The sequence below is a fragment of the Lygodium microphyllum genome, chromosome 11, assembly GCF_053477565.2.
Source record: "Lygodium microphyllum isolate KBCC chromosome 11, Lygodium_microphyllum_v1.1.10, whole genome shotgun sequence".
Lineage (NCBI taxonomy): Eukaryota > Viridiplantae > Streptophyta > Polypodiopsida > Schizaeales > Lygodiaceae > Lygodium > Lygodium microphyllum.
Genome location: NC_141145.1, coordinates 47,782,427 through 47,794,676, shown reverse-complemented (window position 1 = coordinate 47,794,676; position 12,250 = coordinate 47,782,427).

Here is a 12,250-nt window from a genome sequence, read left to right as displayed (position 1 = left end):
CTATCCACAGGATACCTAGCTCTCGTAGACCTGCGCAAAGTAGGTTCACTCCCAGGTGCTCTCAAAACATCCCTGGTCTTCCTTACTCCAGGTGTAACAATAGAAGGAATACCTAACTCATCATCAATGCTCTGTTCTGAGCCACTGGATTCACCATCCACATAAGAGTGACCTACATTCACATCAAACATGGGCTGATCAACCTTCTGTTTTCCTTTTCGTGATACATGCATACCACTATCTGCATTACTTTGAGAAGATTCTCCTGATCTCAATCTGCCTGTCCATGGCGAAGAATGTGAACCACTGCTAGAGGACGCTCTAGGTCCACTAATATTTTGTGACTGCTGCTGTGAATTTTGTGCAGCATTACCATTTTGTGCATCTACATCATCAATCACATTTACTGGTTTATACCAGCTACTCATCTCATCAAAAACAACATCTCTGCTCACTGTAAACTTACGAGTAGAAGGGTTATAGCATCTATACCCTTTTTGCTGCAGAGAGTAACCAATAAAGATGCACTTCTCAGCTTTTGGATCCAACTTGGATCTCAACTCATCTGGTACATGTACATAGGCAATGCAACCAAAAATTTTCAAATGAGAAATATCTGGTTTCCTACCAGTATACCTCTCCTCTGGAGTCATTCCATGTATTGCTGCAGTGGGAGTCCTGTTCATTATGTAGACTGCTGTAGCAACTGCTTCAGCCCAATAAAAATCTGGCAAGTCTTTTTCATTGAGCATGGCACGAGATACCTCTCCAATATGCCTGTTTTTCCTTTCTGCAATTCCATTTTGTTGTGGGGTATGACTGCATGAATATTGCTGCTTTATGCCATGCTCCTGCAGGAACCTTGCAAACTCATTTGAGAGGTACTCTCCCCCTCCATCTGACCTTAGGCATTTTATCTGCAGGCCTGTTTCTTTTTCAACCATCACTTTAAGAGTTTTGAAATGCCCAAAAACTTCACTTTTCTTTTTCATAAAATACACCCAAACTTTTCTGCTATAGTCATCAATAAAACTGACAAAATAATGACAGCCTCCAAGAGATGCAGCTTTAGTTGTCCACACATCAGAGTGGATTAATTCCAATGGCTTCTTACTCTCTTGAACATGTCTAGGAAATGGTTTCCTTGCCTGTTTTCCAAATTGACAGGCTTCACATACCTTATGCATTTCTGTAACCTTGAATTTCGGCAAACCTTCAACAATATTTTGGGCCTGCATTGATTTAAGTCGCTGTACATTAACATGACCAATGCGTTTATGCCAGATATCAATATCTGCAACTACACCGGTCCCATGTGCAAACATTGCTGCACTCAATTCAGACATGTCTGCATCCAATGTAAACATTCTGCCCTTCTTCTTTCCTCTTGCTATCAAGCGACCTTTATTTTTCATATCCTCAACAAAGCATCCATGAGGATTAAATCTGACCTGCAAGCCCTGCTCAACCATTTGACCAACAGAAACCAGATTCTTGGTGATATTCGGGACATGAAATACATCGGACAGGTATTTCTGGATGTTCGGAACTGTGCATAATCCTTTCCTAGACCATTCAAGGTCACGGAAACTAAATCATCATCTTCCACTGGCGACCCAATGGAAGCAAGTGCATCTGCAATCTTCTTCACCTTCATGTGGTAGTCGTTGATGCTCATACTTTCTCTTTGCACATTATGCAACTCTTGCTTGAGCTGCATTTTCCTGGCTTGCGTATTTGTGCTATACACTTTTGACAAAGTATCCCATGCCTCCTTTGGCGTACTTGCATCCTGAATATGCACAATCATAGAGTCTGAAATACTGATAGACAGCCAATACATAACTTTCCTGGCTCTCTCATGCCATGTTTTGAATGCCTGCATTTGCTGTTGATTGGGAACATAAGGAAGAACTGGTTCTTCTTCATTTCCTGCAACAAATTCCCAATATCCTTTTCCCATAAGGAAATTCGTCATTCTAAACTTCAATGCTTGGAAGTTGTTCTTGTCAAGCTTTTCAGTGACAATCTATGAAAGAGAATCAGATGCCATTACAGAACACTGCAAGAAATTCTGTCACTGCAAAAAACACAGCTTCACCCTCACAAGGGAAAATCTGCAAAACTGGCGAAAGTGGTATTTGACCACACAGTCACTTCCTAGTGATGATTTTGCATCAACAGGCAACAGGGATGATTCTGTAACTCCCAATGTCTCTGCGCACAAGCATACAATGCAATTGTTACAGTAACTTTTCACCGACCTGTAGAACAGTGGCTGCCCTGTATAAAACTGGGCCTTTTCCTGAGTGCGTGTAGAAAACTTCCGCCTCCAAAATAGGCCCCGAAATGGCCTCAAATCAAAAAATTAGGGTCGCCAAGGGCTAAAGTCCTCTCCCGCAACATATATTGCCCTCTTGCTTCACCGCGAAGGGCGTCTCAACCTGAGACAATGCACTCCTGCACTTTCCGGCTGTGCTACCTGCAGAGATCTGCTCCCAAAACAGAAAATGAAAGCAACACTGCTCCTCTTACCAGAACACCGCGAGCTTGGCTTGCTTTCTTGAGCTCCTTACCACGAACAAGGCTCTGATACCATGTCAAGATTGTGGGAGAGAAGGAAGGAGTCTCGCTTGAAGCTTTCTTGCTTGCACAATGGGGGAAGACACACAAGGGTGGAGGCTGAAAACAGTTTTCCTCTTCTTAGTTGTGTAAGCCAAAAGAACTCAAGTACAAAGAAATAGAAGAATCCTCTATATGGGTCTCAAACCAAACTCAACTAACTAAGGTGGCATACTAACTGAGCCACGAACTAGAGTAGATAAGGATAGCTATCATGTAGCTATTATTCATGGGCGGTGTACCAACCGCGTCTGCAACTGACAAGTCGGTGACATAAATACACAACGGTCACCCTGGCGTATCACGAGTAGAGCTCGATATCTCAACAGGGCTTATTGCTCTTCTAAGCGCACATACCCTACCATCAAGCTCACCTGCATTGCCTCAAACTTTTAGGTGCAAAACCTCACATGATCTTCCAAGTCCATGACATCTCCAAGAGTCATGAGTATGCCATCTATGTCTTCCAGCTTTAGGTTGTTGTACTCCATAGGTAGATCATCGGACACGAGAGGGAAGTTATTGGTGATTTCCACCATCGACAATGCCTCATCCTCCCTAGCTCCAAAAAATTCATCAGCATCATGAGAAAACACTAATTCTTTATTGTCGATGAAGACTTTTCTCATGCTATCTATGTGACAATCTACATCAATAGCAGAGGGTGTGGCCTCCTGCTCACTTGAGCCGCCTCCTAAGGTTCTATCCACAACAACTATAGCTCGATAGACCATAAGGTCTAGAGTTTTTACCTCTTCTGTAGCCTTTGCTTCCTCTCTGTGGCATTGTTAAATTGGTGAAGGGTTTGGATAAGGGACATCCTTCAATAAGCCTCCCACATGCTCTTTAGCATCCACTATGACTGTAGGGGGATCCTTACCTTCATTGAGTAATAAAATGAAGGTGGAAATCCATGAAAGGTTGTCAATGCCATGCTGATCAAAGCCATATTTTGTGGCCTGCAAGGAGTGAGGTGCTTGAAGTAGATGGGGGTGACATTTGCATAGAAATGACCTAGTTGTTTGTGAAATGCCTTTGTGCCATTGATGTACTTTAGGAGATTCCATAGCACCCATTCCTTGTCAGAATCCTTGAATCCCATGTTATACCCTTGTAAGTATATATTCATGTACTCAATAGGATGGACCATGCCACATTACTGTATCATAGTACTACTTGATATCGGAACAAACGATCTTGTAAAGATCTAATCTCTCGATGAATCCCATGCCTTGAAGGAATTACATGAAGTTATTAAGAGTGTGATCCATCATGGAATAAGGGGTGTAGCAAGCAAGCGCAAGGGTTTCTATAAGAGGAGAAGTGGTTGGAGAGTTGAAAAATGAAAATGAGGCCAAGTGAATGGTTTTTATAGGCCATGGAATCAAAGTTCTAGTTTTAAAAAATCCATCATAATTTTAAACAATGTTTTGAAAAGTTTAAAAAGACCATAAAATAATTTAAAATATAAATTTTAGAGAATCTAAAATACGTATAAAGAATTAAAGATAAAATCCCTTGATCTATAATTCATGGTAAATTTTTGATACATCATTTTGCACACAAATTTTGACTTGTTGCAAAGTAATTGATAACATATAATTCTTCTCTATTCTTTTGCCCATTTGAAAGGATAAAAAAATAAGATTTAAAATACTGTGTCCCAATCAAAACAAAAAATTCCAATATTAAACAAGCACACATTTCTACTACCAAAAAGACAGAATTTTAAGCTCTCCATATAAACACTTCCACCATCAAGACAAGATACTATGGCAGATTTAGGAGACTCCAATAATCACTCACTATGATTGACTTGATCATTCCACTTAGCATATGAATTTAAATATCAAATGCTTGTCATATGTCTTCAATGGACTCCAAGAAAACCTATTGGCATGCTTTCTTCATCCACCAATGTCAACAATAGAAGTGCATATACAATGATAAACGTGCAATCAAGTAACAAAAAGTAACACTAGAGACCACCACTTTTCACAAAAGGATGTCACCTTTATACAACCCACTAATTGTCATGAATTGTGTGTTGGGAGGACTTGCTTGAGCTATTGTGCCAAACGCATACCATACACATAAGAGTAAGCTCACTCAAGAACACAAGAAGAGCGATGGAGTCTAAAACATTTTCTTGCTAGTTTTGTCTTCTTCTTTCACACATAATACAACGTACACAAAGTATAGATAAGATACAACATAAAGGAAAGTAACCTATTAAGTTAAATGATGTATGACTAACTACACTAATTGACTGGCATTATAACTATGCCAGCTCTAAGTAGATGCAATAAACCAAATATAATAAATGATAAGTCAGTGGCTATGTGAGGATTATAATGATCACCAATGTACTAAGTGTAGATATGTAGACTCATCTAACCATGCAGCGCATCATCAATGTCTGCACACATGTTGAGCTTGCCATATCAATACTTTGTCTCAAACTCACAACTATGTCTTTGCAACTCCAAGTAAGCTTCAAAAATTTTGAAGCTTCTCTGCACCCAATGTAAAATATTACACGGCGCAACGAACAGAATCTGAGAAAGAGATAGAGAGTACACAACAGATAAGAGGAGAATCAGTAAATTCTTTAACTTCAAACAACTGATATAAAGATGGCTCTGTCCACCCGTGCGCTTCCACTGAGTGAAGCTTAGATGGCGATCTAGACAGAAGATAGGTGAAGAGCTTAAGGCTAGCTGGAACAACAACTCTGACTGGGTGAAAGATGAGTGTAAGATGGCTGCGAAGGGGTTTAGCTTTTATAGCCCGCGAAGGTCGTTAGGTCGGCCTACTGACCGACCTACCATATGAGCCTCCACTAGTTGGCCAGGGAATATTCCAAGGAATATTCCCTTTACCATCGGGCCGGGGGCGCTGCCCCCAGACCCCCGCCAGGGGGGCCGCTGGCCCCCCTGGGACCCCCCAACCAGGGGCCGCTTCCGCGGCCCCCGGACCCCACAATAGGGGCCCCTTTTAACTCCCTTACCACGCAACTCAATGCAATGTGCCTCGAGTTGCTACCAGCTTAACCACTCCATCTAACCCAAAGATTAGACCCACAACAGTCACCTTTTTGCCATCCGGTCACATAGACCTCATCTGATATACAAGTCAGGAACCAATGTCCGGGCTCACATTTGGCTTCTCCTCATAATGGGGGCCTTACAACTTTGAGCACCATGGATCATTGGTAGCACCTAATGAGGGTGGGGCATTGATCATATCTAACACCCAATACCTTTATGGAAATGTTAGCTATTTGATCATGTGTGTGCTGATATATACCAAGTCAATCTCTCATGCAAGTACATTCTCTCTCACAAAATGGTAATGCACCCCAACGTATTTTGTCCTAGCATGGAACATTGGGTTCCTAGCTAACTATATGTTGCTCATGTTGTTACAGTGAATGATAGCTGGTGGACCATCGCCTTGCATATCCAAATCACCTACCTAATAAATTTTGCAACCATATCACTCCACATGCTATCATAATAGTATCTCTGTACTCAGCCTTTGTACTCGATAAATAAAATGTAAGTTACTTTTTACTACTCCATATAACTATTTCACTACCAAGGCAACACATGAATCCGTTGATAGATATTTTGTTAGATATGCTACCAACCCAATCTGCATCTATGTATCCAAACACATGCATATTCTTATTTGCCTCGTAAAAACGTCTATAACGCAAAGTGGAATTCACATACCTCAATATGTGTTTAATATGTCCAAATGGGCTTTTTAGGTATCTGCATAAACTGATTGACTAGGCCAATAACATAACTCAAGTATAGTCTTATGATAGTCATGTAAACTAGACTCCCTACTATCCTCTTGTATATAGTAGAGTCTTCTATCTCATCTCCAACATTAGCATTCAACTTCACATTTTACTCCAACGACACTGAAAGAGGCTTAAACATTGTCATGCCATACTTAGATAACATATCCAAGCTATACTACCTTTGGGATAGCATATATCATAATCACATCTAATCACCTCAATACCAATGAAATACCTTAGCTCACCCAAATCCTTCATCTCAAAATTCTTCAAAAGGTCCTTGACTTTAGCAATCCCATTGTCATTGTCATGTGTAATAACAAGTCACCCATGTAAATGACTATGATGACCAAACCTACATCTCCCTTTCTCACATAAAGTGAGTGATCAACATCAAAAACATAAAAGCCAATGTTGACAAGACACTCTTCGATCTTGTCATACTCTAGGTACTTGCTTCAGTCCATAGAGTGCATTCTTTAACCTATACACATATGTAGAATGCTCTAAATCCTCATAACCTGTTGTTTGCTCCATATACTTCTTCTTGTAATTCACCATGTAAAAATGTATTCTTTACATCCATTTACTACAAGCTTCATCAACCTTTGGTTACTACTAAAGTAATCGCACATCCAATAATTGCCATCTTAGCAATTAGACCAAATGTCTCTTCATAATCTATGCCGTATGTTTAAGCATAGTCTTTTGCAACCAACTTGGCCTTATACATGCTCACATAACCATTTGTATTATGCTTAATTTTGTAGATCCACTTACATCCAATAGCTTTCTTGACCTTAGGCAATAGTTCGAGATCCCAAGTCTTATTGATCTCTAATGTAGGCATCTCCTCATCCATTGTTGCATCCTAATGAGCATGACAAACAATATCTTTAAAATAAGTGGGCTCAACATCCTCAATCACCTTTACCATACAATCATAATTTTGAGCTACATGACCTTCAAAACCAAATCTTTTAACAAGATATTTGACTGAGCTTGATCTACATACCATTGGATCACTTATGAAGCCTTTACATTACCATGTGCTCTCTATATAACTGGTGTCTTGATTGAAGGAATACCAAGCTCATCATCTAAAATCTTTGAATTACTCAAATCTCCATCAAATCCCAAATGACTAGTAGATGTATCATTACCATCTAACACTTTCTTCTTTCCTTTGTCTTTATCTGCAACACTTGTAGATACACTTGAAGATGTGGGGTTGCTTCTTAGTTCGGGAGGCTAAGGATTAACTATAGATGTAGTACTAAATCATGTTTTTAGTCCACTAAAGCTCCGTGATTCTTGATTTTCTATCTACACCTAACTATCATGATCATGATCATCATCTAATGCATCACCACCACTAGATGCATATTAACTGCTCATCTCATAAAAAACAATATTCTTTCTCACTCTAAACTCACTTGTGATAGGCTTATAACAATGATACCCTTTTTTCTTTGAAGAGTATCCAATGAAAATACATTTTTTAGTATTTGAATCAAGCCTCTTTCACAACTCATTTGGCAAATGAACGTATATAATACAACCAAACACTTTTAAATTGAGCTTCTTGCCTATAAAGCATTCTTTGGGGGTCATTCCAAGAACTACAATTATGGGTGTTTTGTTCATTATATAGATGGTAATATAAATAGGTTTAGATAAAAAATGTTCTAGCAAATTCTTTTTAGCCATCAATACCTATGCAACTTTTGCAATACAACTATTTTTCTTTATGTAGCCCCATTTTGTTGTGGGGTTTACATGCAAGTAAATTATCTCTTTATTCTATGAGATCTCAAAAAGTCATTGAACTCATTAGAGAGGTACTCTCCTCCTCCATTCGATCTCTAGCACTTAACTTTCAAATTTGCTTCTATTTTAATAGTAGCATTGAAAGTTTTGAAGTGCTCAAATATATCACTATTTTTCTTCATGAAATACACCCACAACTTTCGTAAACAATCATCTATAAACATGAAAAAATATTAGAACCCTAAACATCTATATACACAATAGCAAGTATATTTCTACTTACATCTCTATCATGTGAAAAAGGTTGTCTTGCTTGCTTACCAAACTGACATGCTTCACACATTTTATGAAATTCTACAACTCTAAAAGCAGGAAAACCTATAACCAACCCTTTAGATTGCATTAATTTTAGTCTTTGCATATTACATGTCCAATATGTTTGTGCCATATTTCAATGTTTACAACCACTCCTTTACGTTTAACATATATATCAGTATTCATAGTAGGAATTTCAGTATCTAAAGTGAATATATAGCCAACTCTACTTTCATTTGCGACCAACCTGTACTTATCATTAAAGTCTTTCACAAAATAATCTTTTGCATTAAATTAAATGTGTAGCCCTTGCTCTAGTATCTGGCCAATGGATACTAAATTCTTTATGATGGATGGCATATGCAATACATCTAATAGACTTTTTATTCGATTATCATGTAAGGACAAGGGACATTTTTCAATGTGTGACATTAGGTGGGAATCATCACGTATCTAAACATAACTTGGATTTTATAAATCTAGCATCTCTCCAAATCATTCAACATGGTGGCTAATCATATGATTAGATGCACTTGAATCAACATATCATATATCATCATTTGTTTCCTTTTCTGTAACAACATTAATCATATGTTGCATAACAAATAGATACTCATTTTAGTCTTCATTCTGTCATGAAGATGATGCATTGTTTTCTTGTTGCAAAACACTAGACTGCAATATGATTTACTTTACCAAAATAATGATAAATAATACAAGAATTGTTAGAACCTCTATTTTTCCATCCACCTCTTTCCTTTAGGGCTCCCTTTTCCTCTAAAGTTGCCATAGCCTTTTGAAACTTGCATTTCACAAAATTGTTGATTTAATCAATTTTGCTGGTTATCAGAAGTACGTCCCATGCCATGGCCTCTTGAAGAGGATCTATAATATCCTCTTCCTAAAATTGAGTAAAATGCTTAGATTTGTTTACCACTTCTTTCATAAATGATTTTTAGTACTTCTCATTATTAAGAACACCCAAAGTAGATGAAACCAAATCATTATCATTAGGAAATGTGTCAATACCTGTTAAGGAATTTGCAATGCTTCTCACTTTCAAAAGAGAAGTGGTCAACAAATCTAAGCATTTTACTCAAGTTTAGGAAGGCAACATGATAGATTTTCTTCAAGAGGCCATGGCATAGGATCTATTAGTGACCCGCAAAACAGGTTAAATCAATAGTTCAGTGAAATGCAAATCTCAGGAGACCTTGGAAACAACAGAGGCAGGGGGAGATCTAGATGAAAAGGTGGATTTCAAAACAAATGTTCTAGCAATTCTAGTCATTATTATGGCAAAATAGGTCATATTGTAGCTTATCTTATGCTAAGAAGGATGATATCCTCAGTGATAAATTGCAATAAGAAACTATGCATCATTTTTACGATAGAATAAAGACGAAATGGGTGTTTGTTTGTTATGCAACATATGATGAATATTGTTACAAAAAAGGGGACACATGATAATGTATGGTATATTGATTTAGCAGCATCTAATCATATGACTAGCCATACTAAATGGTTTGGAGAGATACAAGATCTACAAAATCTTAGTTATGTGTAGATGGGTGATGATTGATGCCACCCAATTTAACACATTGGAAAATTTTTCTTGTCCTTGCATGATGGTCGAATAAAGAGTCTCTTAGATGTATTACATGTGCCATCAATCACAAAGATTTCAATGTTTGTTGGATAATTGGTAGAGCAAGAGCTACAAGTTTGATTTAAGTAGAGTTGGTCACATGTTCACTTTAGATACTGCAATTCCTGCTATGGATGTTGTTATGTATGCTAAAGGTAAAGGAGTGGTTGCAGACATTGAAATATGGTACAAATGTATTGGACGTATAAATGTGCAAAGGTTGGAATTAATGAAATCCAAAGAGTTGGTTAGATGTATTAATGTCCTTGCATGGTGGTTGAATAAAGAGTCTCTTAGATGTATTACATGTGCCATCAATCACAAAGATTTCAATGTTTGTTGGATAATTGGTAGAGCACTAGCTACAAGTTTGATTTAATGCAAAAGATTGTTTTGTGGAAGACTTTAATGATAAGTACAAGTTGGTTGCAAAAGAAAGTAGAGTTGGTCACATGTTCACTTTAGATACTGCAATTCCTACTATGGATGTTGTTATGCATGCTAAAGGTAAAGGAGTGGTTTGCAAACATTGAAATATGGTACAAATGTATTGGACGTATAAATGTGCAAAGGTTGGAATTAATGAAATCCAAAGAGTTGGTTAGAGGATTGCCTGTTTTTGAAGTTGTAAAATTTCATAAAGTATGTGAAGCATGTCAATTTGGTAAGCATGCAAGATAACCTTTTCCACATGATACAGATGTGTGTAAGAACATACTTGATATTATGCATATAGATGTTTAGGGGCCTACACAAAACATATCTCTTGGTAGCATCAAATATTTTATCACATTTATTGATGATTGTTCAATATAGTTGTGGGTATATTTCATGAAGGAAAAGAGTGATGTATTTGCATACTTCAAAACTTTCAAGGCTAATGTTGAAACAAGAATAGGCTTTAAAGTTAAGTACTTGAGTTCAAATGGAGGGGGAGAGTATCCCTCTAATGAGTTCACTTACTTTTTGAGGTCTCATGGAATAATGAGACAGTTTACTTGCAGGTATATCCCATAGCAAAATGGGGTTACAGAAAGAAAAAATAGACATATTGTAAAAGTTGCACATGCATTGATGAGTAAAAGGATAATTTTCAAACATTTTTGATTTGAAGTTATTTATACTACTGTCTATATTATGAATAGAACTCCCATAGTTGTAGTTTATGGGATGACCCTTGAAGAATACTTTACTGGTAAGAAGACTAATATATCACACTTAAAAATGTTTGGTTGCATTGCATATGTTCATGTGCCACATGAGCTGTGAAAGAAGCCTGATCCAAAGGTTGAAAAATGTATTTTTATTAGTGTAAACTCAACCCTGTATACTAGGGGCAAGAAGATTAAACTAAACCCGTATATCTATGAGAAAGTTATGAAGATCCTTTCAATTGATAGAATAAAAGTTGTAGGTCACTCTAGCCACTGCAACTACAAAAAGAATGGATTTCTTGAACTCCCTAAAAAATATAGATTCCTAGATATCTACTCACCGAATCCAAGCTACTTCATAAAGGATGTGTCAGAGTGTCACACTTAGATTGTAGTGGGGAATCCTTTTCTAAAAAAATAAAATAGGATGAACCTGTGAGCTAATTGAATAATGTATTTTTTTTCCCATTTGATTACCTTATACATCGTTGTAATAAAGATTGATTGATACTTTATCAATCAGAGAAATAATGGAACCTTATTTTTCCTTGGAACCTCTGAAATTGCAATTTAACTTTGGCAAGGGAAAAAGGGTTTGATTTGAAATTATTTCAATAAATGAAGCAAGAAATAATTTGAGTATTGTAGAGTGTGTACACATAATCTTACGGAGGTTCTCTCACCTTATATTAGCCTTCGAGTGGATACAACAAGATCTAGGTGGTTACACCCTTCCAAGAAAGAGCTCAGCCTAAGTGGTTGGATATTACCCGTGTCGTGTTGATGACTAGGAGGGAGGGAACTCTACACTACACACCTCCCCCTTGAGAATTAGACCCAGAGGGTCCGTCCGGTGTTTGTAACGGGAGGGAAATAAGGCTTTATTCGTTGGACATGGGTGATTGTAAATGATTGATTACTCTCTCG